The sequence below is a fragment of the Oryx dammah genome, unplaced genomic scaffold (assembly GCF_014754425.2).
Source record: "Oryx dammah isolate SB20612 unplaced genomic scaffold, SCBI_Odam_1.1 HiC_scaffold_6, whole genome shotgun sequence".
NCBI lineage: Eukaryota > Metazoa > Chordata > Mammalia > Artiodactyla > Bovidae > Oryx > Oryx dammah.
Genome location: NW_024070190.1, coordinates 14,865,422 through 14,875,468, shown reverse-complemented (window position 1 = coordinate 14,875,468; position 10,047 = coordinate 14,865,422). Strand labels below are relative to the sequence as shown.

General features: G+C 41.2%; 1 pseudogene; it reads left to right on the top strand.

The window, feature by feature from the left end:
- Positions 1 to 9,228: 9,228 nt before the first annotated feature.
- LOC120865118 lies at positions 9,229 to 9,687 on the top strand (annotated as a pseudogene).
- The last annotated feature ends 360 nt before the right edge of the window (positions 9,688 to 10,047 follow it).

The window sequence follows — 10,047 nt, the reverse complement described above, 5'->3', positions numbered from 1 at the left end:
TTTAATCAGGTGTGTTTGTCCAATAGGCATAGCTCTCTGGACAGAGAGCCCAGTCATTGTGAAGGGATGGGGAGGACTCTTTCTGAGTTGTTACTGAGTGGGGCACAGGGGTGCTGGATTCTGTGGTTAGGTTAGGATTTCCCTTCTTGGTGGGAAGTTCCATTACTTACAAGGTTGTAACCAACTTTCTATCAAAAGTGAGAATTCGAGGGGAAGGAAGGGTGAGAAGTCAGGTAGGAAAATGCCCTAGATCTCCTGGTGCTTCCCTTGCCTGGGGCTCGACGCCCTGACAGGCTCCACATAAATGGATGGATAGCTACCTTAAAAGAAAAAGTTCTCATTGTGTGGTCCTCCGTTTATAACACAAAGCAGAGTAGTATTTTTATATTTAAATGTAAAAACAAAAAAATTTTATATATGGGTGTGCAGATAAATGTGTGTTTTCTCTTTAGGGAGAAAAAGCCATTCTGGTTATGGGGAACCCAAATTTGAGACAAATAGTCTGGTTAGAAATAAGGATCTCCTTTTGAGTGGGCGTGGGGATAGGAGAGGCTGTGCTGGAAAAGTTGGCTGTTTGGGGCTGCTATTCCCTCACTACCACTTCAGGGCTTCTCCCTGCCCTGCTTGCCCTTCTGGGGAGGCTGACATTGGTTGGTTAACAGGTGGAAGCCCATGATAGCAGTAGCCATCACCTGAGCCCCAGGTTTAAAAGACACACATGTACTTGTACACACAGGGGTTTGGAAATATGAGTTGGCTGGTCAACTTGAGCATGTTACTGACAAGGGGGTATTGGGGTTATTTTCCGGTGGGACTAGCATGTCACTAAAGCAGGCCTTTTGATAATATTTAAAAAAAAATTTTTTTAAGCAAAACAGAATTTTAGATTTTAATCATATTTGTTAGGGTTTCTAAGTCTTTGTTTTACAGAATTGCTTGTTTGCTTCAGCTGTCTCCTCCCCATCTCTGCTCTGGAGGAGATGGGACAAGTCTGGAGTCCAAACAGTTGTAATTTTGTATCTTGGTGTCTATTCTCTGAGTGTGAAATTAAGATTCCTGAGGAGTTACTATTTTTTTTTCTTTTATAATAAAAACAAACCCCACCTTAAAAAAAAATAGAACTAACTAGTGTCCTGGGTGTTTTTTTCTTTTTCTTTTTCTTTTTTTTGAGCATAGCAGCATATGGGATCTTAGTTGCTTGATCAGAAATCAAATCCTCACCCTCTGCATTGGAAGCAGAAGAGTCTTAACCATTAAACTGCCAGGGAAGTCCCAGTTTGTCTTTTTTTTTTTTCTTAGAAGATTTTAATTATTTCTTCCAACATATGTTTTTAACAGATCAAATAACATAAAAATGAAGATGAAAAGGATTAAAATAACATATAATCAGTTCTTGATTCAGAAACACTTTGCCATATACTTCAGAATGCTCCTTTAGAGGAGCTAACAGTCATGTTTTCAATTCCAAATCTTCATAAGAAAACTCATCTCTCTGCTCAGCTTGCCTGTGCCATCTCCTGGAGAGACACACAGCAATAGCCCAATAATATCCAGGAAGATCGACACAGGGAGACAGTGTAGTGCAGTCCTTGGGATGGAACTGATCGCACCTGGGTCCAGCCTGTCATTAACAATGTGATCTTGGGCATCTCTCCCTACTTTACTCGGTCACTCAGTTGGGTCTGACTCTTTGTGTCCCTGTAGACCATAGCCTGCCAGGCTCCTCTGTCCCTGGGGTGTTTCAGGCAGGAATACTGGAACAGGTTGCCATTTCCTCCTCGGGGGATCTTCCCAACCCAGGGATGGAACCCAAGCCTCCTGTGTCTCCTGTTTTGCAGGTGGATTCTTTACCACTGAGTCATTAGAGAAGCCCCCTCCCTACTTTAGTCCTGTTTAAAATGTGGAAATGACAGTCTTGGCCTCAAAGCATTATAGAGTCGATTGAATGAAAGCTTATAGTAAGTGCTGGTTTTAAATACATACATAGAGTTTAAGCCTATCCACACTGGGAATAATAGAAATATTTATGGCCAACAAAGGTCCATCTATCTAGTCAAAGCTACGGTTTTTTCAGTAGTCATTATGGATGTGAGAGTTGGACCATAAAGAAGGCTGAGCACCGAAGAATCGATGCTTTCAAATTGTGGTGCTGGAGAAGACTCTTGAGAGTCCTTTGGACTGAAAGGAGAACAAACTAGTCAGTCCTAAAGGAAATCAGTCCTGAATATTCATTGGAAGGACTGATGCTGAAGCTGAAACTCCAATACTTTGGCCACCTGATTCGAAGAACTAACTCACTGGAAAAGACCCTGACACTGATTGAAGGAAGGAGGGGAAGGGGACCAGATAGGATGAGATGGTTGGATGGAACCACCAACTCAATGGACACGAGTCTGAGCAAGCTCCGGGAGTTGGTGATGGACAGAAAAGCCTGGCATTCTGCAATCCACTGGGTTGCAAAGAGTCAGACACAACTGAGTGACTGAACTGAACTGATTCCTTTTGGAGAATATGTTATAGGTAAAAGCCAAACTTTTAAAAGACAAATTCCTTCTAAATTCATAAATATGAGATGCTGTAAAAATAAAATGCTTATAAGTGTCCAACAAAGAGTAAATGCACAATATATATTAGTGACTATAACATGATCGGGGGCTTAAAAACACTATTTAAAAAAGAAGAAATGGTAAGTTTGAGAGATTTGTAATATTAAGGTTATAAGTAAGGAGGCATCAAAAGGTAAGTAGATAAAGTCCTACACTCAGAAAATTACAAGGGGACTTCCCTGGTTAAGAATCTGCCATGCAATGCAGGGGACAAAGGTTCAATCCTGGTCCAGGAACTAAGATCCCACATGCTTCAGGGCAACTAAGTCCACACCTGCAACAGCTACTAAACCTTCACAACAGAAGATCCTACATGCCACAGCTAAGACCAGATGCAGTCGAGTAAATAATTTAAAAAAAAAAAAGAAAAGAAAATTTCAGAGAATAATTCTCACTCTGTGATACTTGGGAGCTTTAACATGCATGTAAGAGAAAGCTCACCTCAACCTGGCTCAAAAACAATTAAAACACAGAACTGGAGGTCCAAGAGTTAAGACAGCTCCAGAGTGGTTGACTCAGGGACTCTCTGATGTCATAAAGATGAAGTTTGTATCTTTCTGCCACAGGGTGAGTTCCATCTCCTCCTTATGACTGCAATCTAGTTGCTACATGCTTCTACTTTCTCACCTAAAGGAGGCCCCACTATTTCAAGCATTTTATTCTCATCTCCTGCCCCAGAGAGCATGGTCAGGGCAAGAGCTAGTGCAAGTCCACAGCAAGAACTGGGTTGGGTCCTCAGCTTCATCCCAAATGGCAGAAAACAGAAAGGGGGAAAGTTTAAGCGATCATGTGGGCAATCGTCAATGCTGAATAGTTAACCATTGGGTCTGCTGTCTCCCTGAGTGGGTTTTTCAAGAGACAAACACTGAATAGCTAATTAACAATGTTCATGACACACAGTTGCTGGTCCTCTGAGAAATTCACCACATCCAAGGGAACGAATTTTGCCCAAAGAATGGTCACCAAGCTCTTCTCTCAGAAACCATTTGCTGATCCACAGAGATTAACTGGTTTCTCCTGTGAGCCCTTTCAGCCCAGCGCTTCTGTGCTGAGTGCCATGAAATTCCAGGCTGATTAACCCACTGGGCTCAAAATGGAGACGTGGCTCAAAAGGCTGTGAGCTTGCTGTGCCTGAGACTGGCCAGGGGTCAGGAGGCCCCGTGCTGACCCAGGCCTGGGCTACACTCCATCCTTTGTACTTCCTCAAATTAGCAGTCCTGATTTCATAAATTACGCAGTTTTCTCAATCCATCCAAAATTCTGACAAAACTTTTTTTTTTACAAGGCTGGTTTATTTCCAAAGGTGAAAAAGCCTAAATTATAAAACACTGCCAATGTCTCAACAAAAGTAAACAAGGGAGAATTAGGTGAAAAATCATGGAAGTTTATAAAAACTCCTACACAGAATGAAGACTCCCCAAGGGCACTTTTGTCTGGTTTAAATTAATAACTTGTGCTATGATTAAAACACCATTTGTAGGAATGCTTCAGCAATTCCACATAATGAGAAAGGTCAAAGCCTGACCGCATGCATCGTATGGTTTGGGGCTCTGCTCACATTCTTCCATGCAGAAGGACAGCTCTCCTAACTTTACCTGGAGGCTGTGTGCTATCAGCACAGAAGCCTGTACTCCTGGATTCTCAGGAACTTTTATTCCACTTCTAGCCTGGGGTTAGCTGTGGCCCCTGCACCTTTTTATTTAAAATTCATAAAAACAATATGAATATTCCCAAAATATAAATAAAGAGCTGAAGATGGAATAAGATATTTTTTAAATGACAGGCAGAGTCACTCAGAGAAGCAGGGCTTATGGAGAACATTAATTTAACCCCGAGGCATTTCTAACCCTCTTGGGAACAAAGGTGGGTCCTTGTCACACCTGTTTAGTGGCATCTATTTACTTTTTCAAGCAATTGTGCTCAGTGGTGGCTCTCAGAGAAGAGTTTCACAGCTTCTCAAAAATGTTTTTTCTGGCATCTATCTGGGACATCACAAAGTTACTTTTTTTCCACTTTAGTTACAGGGTGAGTAATGTTAAAACAGATTTTTTTGTTGTTGTTGAACTATCCTTGCATGCCTTGAAAAAACCAGTCTTCATCAGAACGCACTATTCTTTCTTTGTTTAGATCTTTGTGGCTCCATGGACTGTACCTCACCAGGCTATTCTTCATTGTTTGATTGGTTAATATTTCAAATGTGATTGTGCATCCTTGTTTATGAGTGATATTAACCTATACATTTCCCTTTTAATGCTGTTCTTTAATCTAATGTAGGATGAGGGTTATGTTCACTGTTTAGAAAAAGATGAGGACAGTTTCATCTTTGGGTTCTGGAACAGAGTAAATAATAGAAATTATCAATCTATTCACTATCTTTGAAAGACAGTGACTACTTTAGTAGTATATATTTTGGATCACTTTTTATATTTCTCCCCTAGTTGGGGAAATGTCTGTACCCTTCTTGAATCAAATTTAGAAATTTAATTTCCCAGAATTTGTTCTTTCCATCTAGATTGTTTAAAAGCTTTTATAAAGGATTTCTTCTTCTTCTTCTTCTTTTTAATTTTGGCTATGCTTCCTAACTTATGGGATCTTAGCTCCCTGACCAGGGACCAAACCCATGCCCCCTGAAGTGGAAGCACGGTGTCCTAACCACTGGTCCACCAAGGAATTCCCATGGATTTCTTCTTTTTAAAATTTCTTAACTTTCACAAAGCACACTGAGTTTCTCAATCTTCACTGGTAATATTTGTCTTCTCTTTTTCTCTTGACTACTGTCAAGAGGTTGGTCTGTTTTGGTATTTTCAAAGAATCATCTTTTTTCTTTCATTTCTCTTCATTAATTTGTACTTTCTGTGTTTGATTAGTCCTTCCCACTACTTTTATTTATTTTGTTAAATTTGGCTTTTTGTTTTTGTTTTTTACTTTCTTGACTTTTTGCCTTATTTTTTCTTATCTAATAAATACATTTTAAGGGAGGGGGAATTCCCTGGTGAATCCAGTGCTTAAGACTCCACACTTCCATTGCAGGGGACATGGGTTCAATTCCTCATCAGGGAATTAAGATCTCATATCCTTTGTGGTGTATCCAGAGAAAATTTTTTTAATAAAAATAAAAGCAGGAACACTCTTTTTGAGTTACATTTAGACACATCATCTCATGCTGTTGGTAGTTTTCACTTTTAAATACACTCTACTTTCTAATTGATATTTTCTATAGTCGAAAGTTGTTTAGAGGTACGGCCAAAATGCCTGTAGGCCTCCTACAGGCACACCAAATCACAACTATCTATAAAACAACTATTTATGAGGACAAACTGGACTAGCAAAAAAGATTTTCCACAATTAAAAATATAAGAAAAGAACTAGAACTAGATTGAGTAAGTGGGTAGAGACACAGTTTAGTCAAGAACCCTTCCCCTTGGTGAGTGATCCACATATAGGAGATAATCACAATTGCACAGGTTCTCTCCAAGTAGTGAGGAGTCTAAGCCTCACATCAGGGTCCCCAAGCTTTGGGCCTCCTGCACCAGGAAGACAAGCCCCAGAATGTCCAGCTTTGAAGGCCAGCAGGGCTTGTATATATGAGCCAGAGGACTTTAGGAGACAGACTCTGCTCCTAAAGGGAACACAAAAACACTCACCCACCAAACCCCAGTGCAGAGGCAGTAATTTAAAAGGTGCTCAGGTCAGATCCACTTGCTGATCTTGGAAAGCCTCACAAAGGCAGGTGGCAACTGGGACACCCCCTGTGGATAGGTGATGGCAGCCATTTGGGGGAACTCATTTTACCATGAAGACACTGGTGTTGACAAGGAAATTTCTGGAGTCTCCCCGCTAGCCTATAGCATCAGAGGGCCAGCACCAGTCCCCAAATCCCCAGGCCAAGCAGCTAGCCTTTCAGAGACCTGACCCCTATTACCACTGGGCCAGCACCAGCCCAGGGACCCCCACAACCCCTGCAGCCAGCCACCCAAGAACTGGTCCCACTCACCAGCAGGCTGGCACTAGCCTGGGGCCCTTCAAAACCCACAGCCAACCCTGGGGCAAGGAGCCTTCCACCAGTGGACCAGCACCAGACCCAGGATCCCCCTGGCCCTGCAGCAAGCCCACACAGGGGAAACTGCTAGAGAATATAGTTCTGGTGACCAGAATAGAGAATGCTGCTGGGGCCCCTAAGAAGTCTCCTAGGCTGTGGGGGAAGAGCCAAGAGGAAGGAGATATACATAAACATATAGCTGATTCACTTTTTTTTACAGCAGAGACTAACACAACATTGTAAAGCATTTATATCCCAATTTAAAACAATAAAGAGGGCTTCCCAGGCGGCACTAGTGGTAAAGAACCTGCCCGCTAATGCAGGAGATGCAAGAGACATGGGTTCGATCCCTGGGCCCGGAAGATCCCCTGGAGGAGGAAACGGCAACTTACTCCAGCGTTCTTGCCTGGAAAATTCCACGGACAGAGGAGCCTGGTGGGCTACAGTCCTGAAGCCACAAAGATCTGAACAAGGCCACTGCTGCAAGATCAAGAAACATAACCAACCCACCTACCGTACAGTAATAAACCCAGAGAATTAGGCAAAATGAGGCTACAGAGGAATATGTTCCAAAGGAAGAAACAAGATAAAATCCCAGAAGAAGAACTAAGAGAAGTGGAGATAAGAAACATACCCATGAAAAGTTCACAGCAATGATCATGAAGATGCTAGGCAAACTTGGGAGAAAAATAGATGAACAGAGAGAAGCTTAACAAAGAGTTAGAAAATAGAAAGAAGAGCCAAAAAAGAGCGGATGAATACAACACTGAAAGCAAAAATACACAAGAAGTTTTACTAAGATGATTTGGAGAAATAAATCATCAAACTGGAACACAGAGTGGTGGAAACCACTAAAGCAGAACAGAAAGAAGAAAAAGAAATAATTTTAGAAAATGAAGGCCGTTTAAGAGACCTCTGGGACAACATCAAGCATACTAATATTTACATTATAAGGCCCCAGAAGGAGAAGGGAGAGAGAGGCAGAGAACTTATCTGAAGAAATAATAACTTAAAAAAAATCCCATAATCTGGAAATGAGAACAGACATCCAGGTCTGGTAAGCACAGAGAGTTCCAAACAAGATTAACCCAAAGAGATCCTCACAAAGACACATAATAATTAAAATGGCAAGAATTAAAGATAAAGAGAGCCCCTTAAAAGGAGAAAGAGAAAAACAACTAGTTACATACAAAGGAATTCACATAAAAGTGTTCTCTAACTTTACAGCAAAAACATTGCAGGGCAGAAGGGAGTGGACCAATACATCCAAATTGATGAAAGGAAAAACCTACAACCAAGAATACTCTACCCAGCAAGGCTTTCATTCAGATTTGAAGGAGAGAGAAAGAGTTTAACAGGCAAGAAAAGACCAAAAACACTCAGCACTGCTAACTCAACTTAACAAAAAATGTTAAAGGGACTTCTCTAAATGGAAAAAAATAGACCACAACTAATAAAGTAACAATTACAAAATAAAAAATGTTATTGGTAAAGGCAAACATAGGGTAAAGGTAGTAGAAAAACCACTTAAACGTTAGGATAAGACAAAAGGCAAAAGTAGTGAGATCATCTATGTAGTAATTAAGGGATACACAAAATCCAGAAATGAACCCACAGTTATACAGTCAATTTATGACAAAAGAGCAAGAATATACAATGGGGAAAAGACAGCCTCTTCAAGAAGTGGTATTGGGAAAACTGGACAGCACAAGCAAAAGAGCCAAAGTGGACTACTCTCTCACCCCATCTGTAAAAACAAACTCAGAATGAACTAAAGACTTATTGAACGTAAGGTCTGAAACCATAAAACTTCTAGAAGAAAACATAGGTAGTACACTCTTTGGCATGTCTTGGCATTTTTTTTTTTTTGACGTGTCTCCTTAGGCAAGGGAAACACAAGGAAAAATAAACAAATGGGCCATATCAAACGTTTGTACAGTAACATCTTACCAACAACAAAATATGTTGATAAATAAAGAACATGGTATTGAAAAAATATGTATCTTGTTTATTAACTATTAGAGCACATCAGTTATATTAATTGAATTATTCAAATTATTTGATTTCTTACATATTTGTTTTCACTATCCTGGCAATTTCCTGAAAGATATGCAAAAACACTCATAAGTAATGCATCTTTGCACGTTTTTTAATTTTATAATATGAACAACAGCCCCAATAACTATAAAAATGCAAAAAAGTTAAATAAGATGGATTTATAGATGGATAGCAGAAAGATGGATAGGTATTTAATAAAGCAAGTAAAACAAAATGTTCACTGTAGACTCTTGATAGTTGCATATTCAGGTGTTCACTGTAGAATTCTTTCAACTTTGTTTGAATATTTTCATAGTAAAATGTTCAAGAGAAACAAAATTTTAAAACCAACTTCACAGATGCGTACTTTAAGAGTGTCCACCAACTAAAGAGCTTAAAGCAAGTTAACTTGTCTTCATCATCCACAGGTATTATGGAATGAAGTTGATACAAGAAAATGTAACACCACTGTCTTACATATAAACACTCAAATTTAAAATCTAGCTAGACCTTTTCAGGGGTGGCAGCAAGCACGGACAGAGTGCCATGAAGGCCTCAGGCACAATTCAAGAGTACAAGCCGGCGGGGCATGCCTGCCTGACTCCCAGACTCCGCAGGCCGCTTTTCTATCCGGGCACATGGAAACTTATGCGCCTGAGCACGATGTTGCCAAGTCTGCCTTCTGGTACTTTGCGTCTCAGCTGAGGAAGATGAGGTCCTCAGGGGAAATGGTCTACTGCGGACAGGGAAATCGCCGCTGCCAGGGAAGAACTTTGGCATCTGGCTGCGCTATGACCTGATCACACCTGGAACCGGGCCCCCTGCACACGTGGCACCATGTCCAGGCCCACTCAATCCAGATCATGAAGGTGGAGGAGGTCGCAGCCAGCAAGTGTCGCAGACCAGCAGTTCCACGGCTGCCAGATCAAGTTCCTGCTGCCCCACCCCGCCCTCCATCAGCAGCACAAGCCAGGCTTCACCCGCAAGAGGCTAACCTTCTCTTAGGTGCAGGCCTTCTCTGTCCCTAGGTCGGCCCAAATAAAACTCACTGGGAAAACCAAAAAATAAAATAAAATCCAGCTGGAATGGCATCAGCAATTAACACTTATTTAACCTTTACTCTGTGCCAGAACATGTACTGTCTCATTTTCATCTTCAGGACAGCCCTATGAGGCAATAACTAATATGACGATTTTATAGGTGAGAAAACTGAGGCTCCTAAAAGTGAAGGAGGCTTTCTAAGTCTGGACAGCCTCTCATGGGCAAAGTCAGAATTCATGCTCAGATCCACATGACCCTAACAGTGGTCAGCCATAAGACTCTGCAGACCTGCTGTGTCAACTCAGTGGCCACTATTACAAGCAG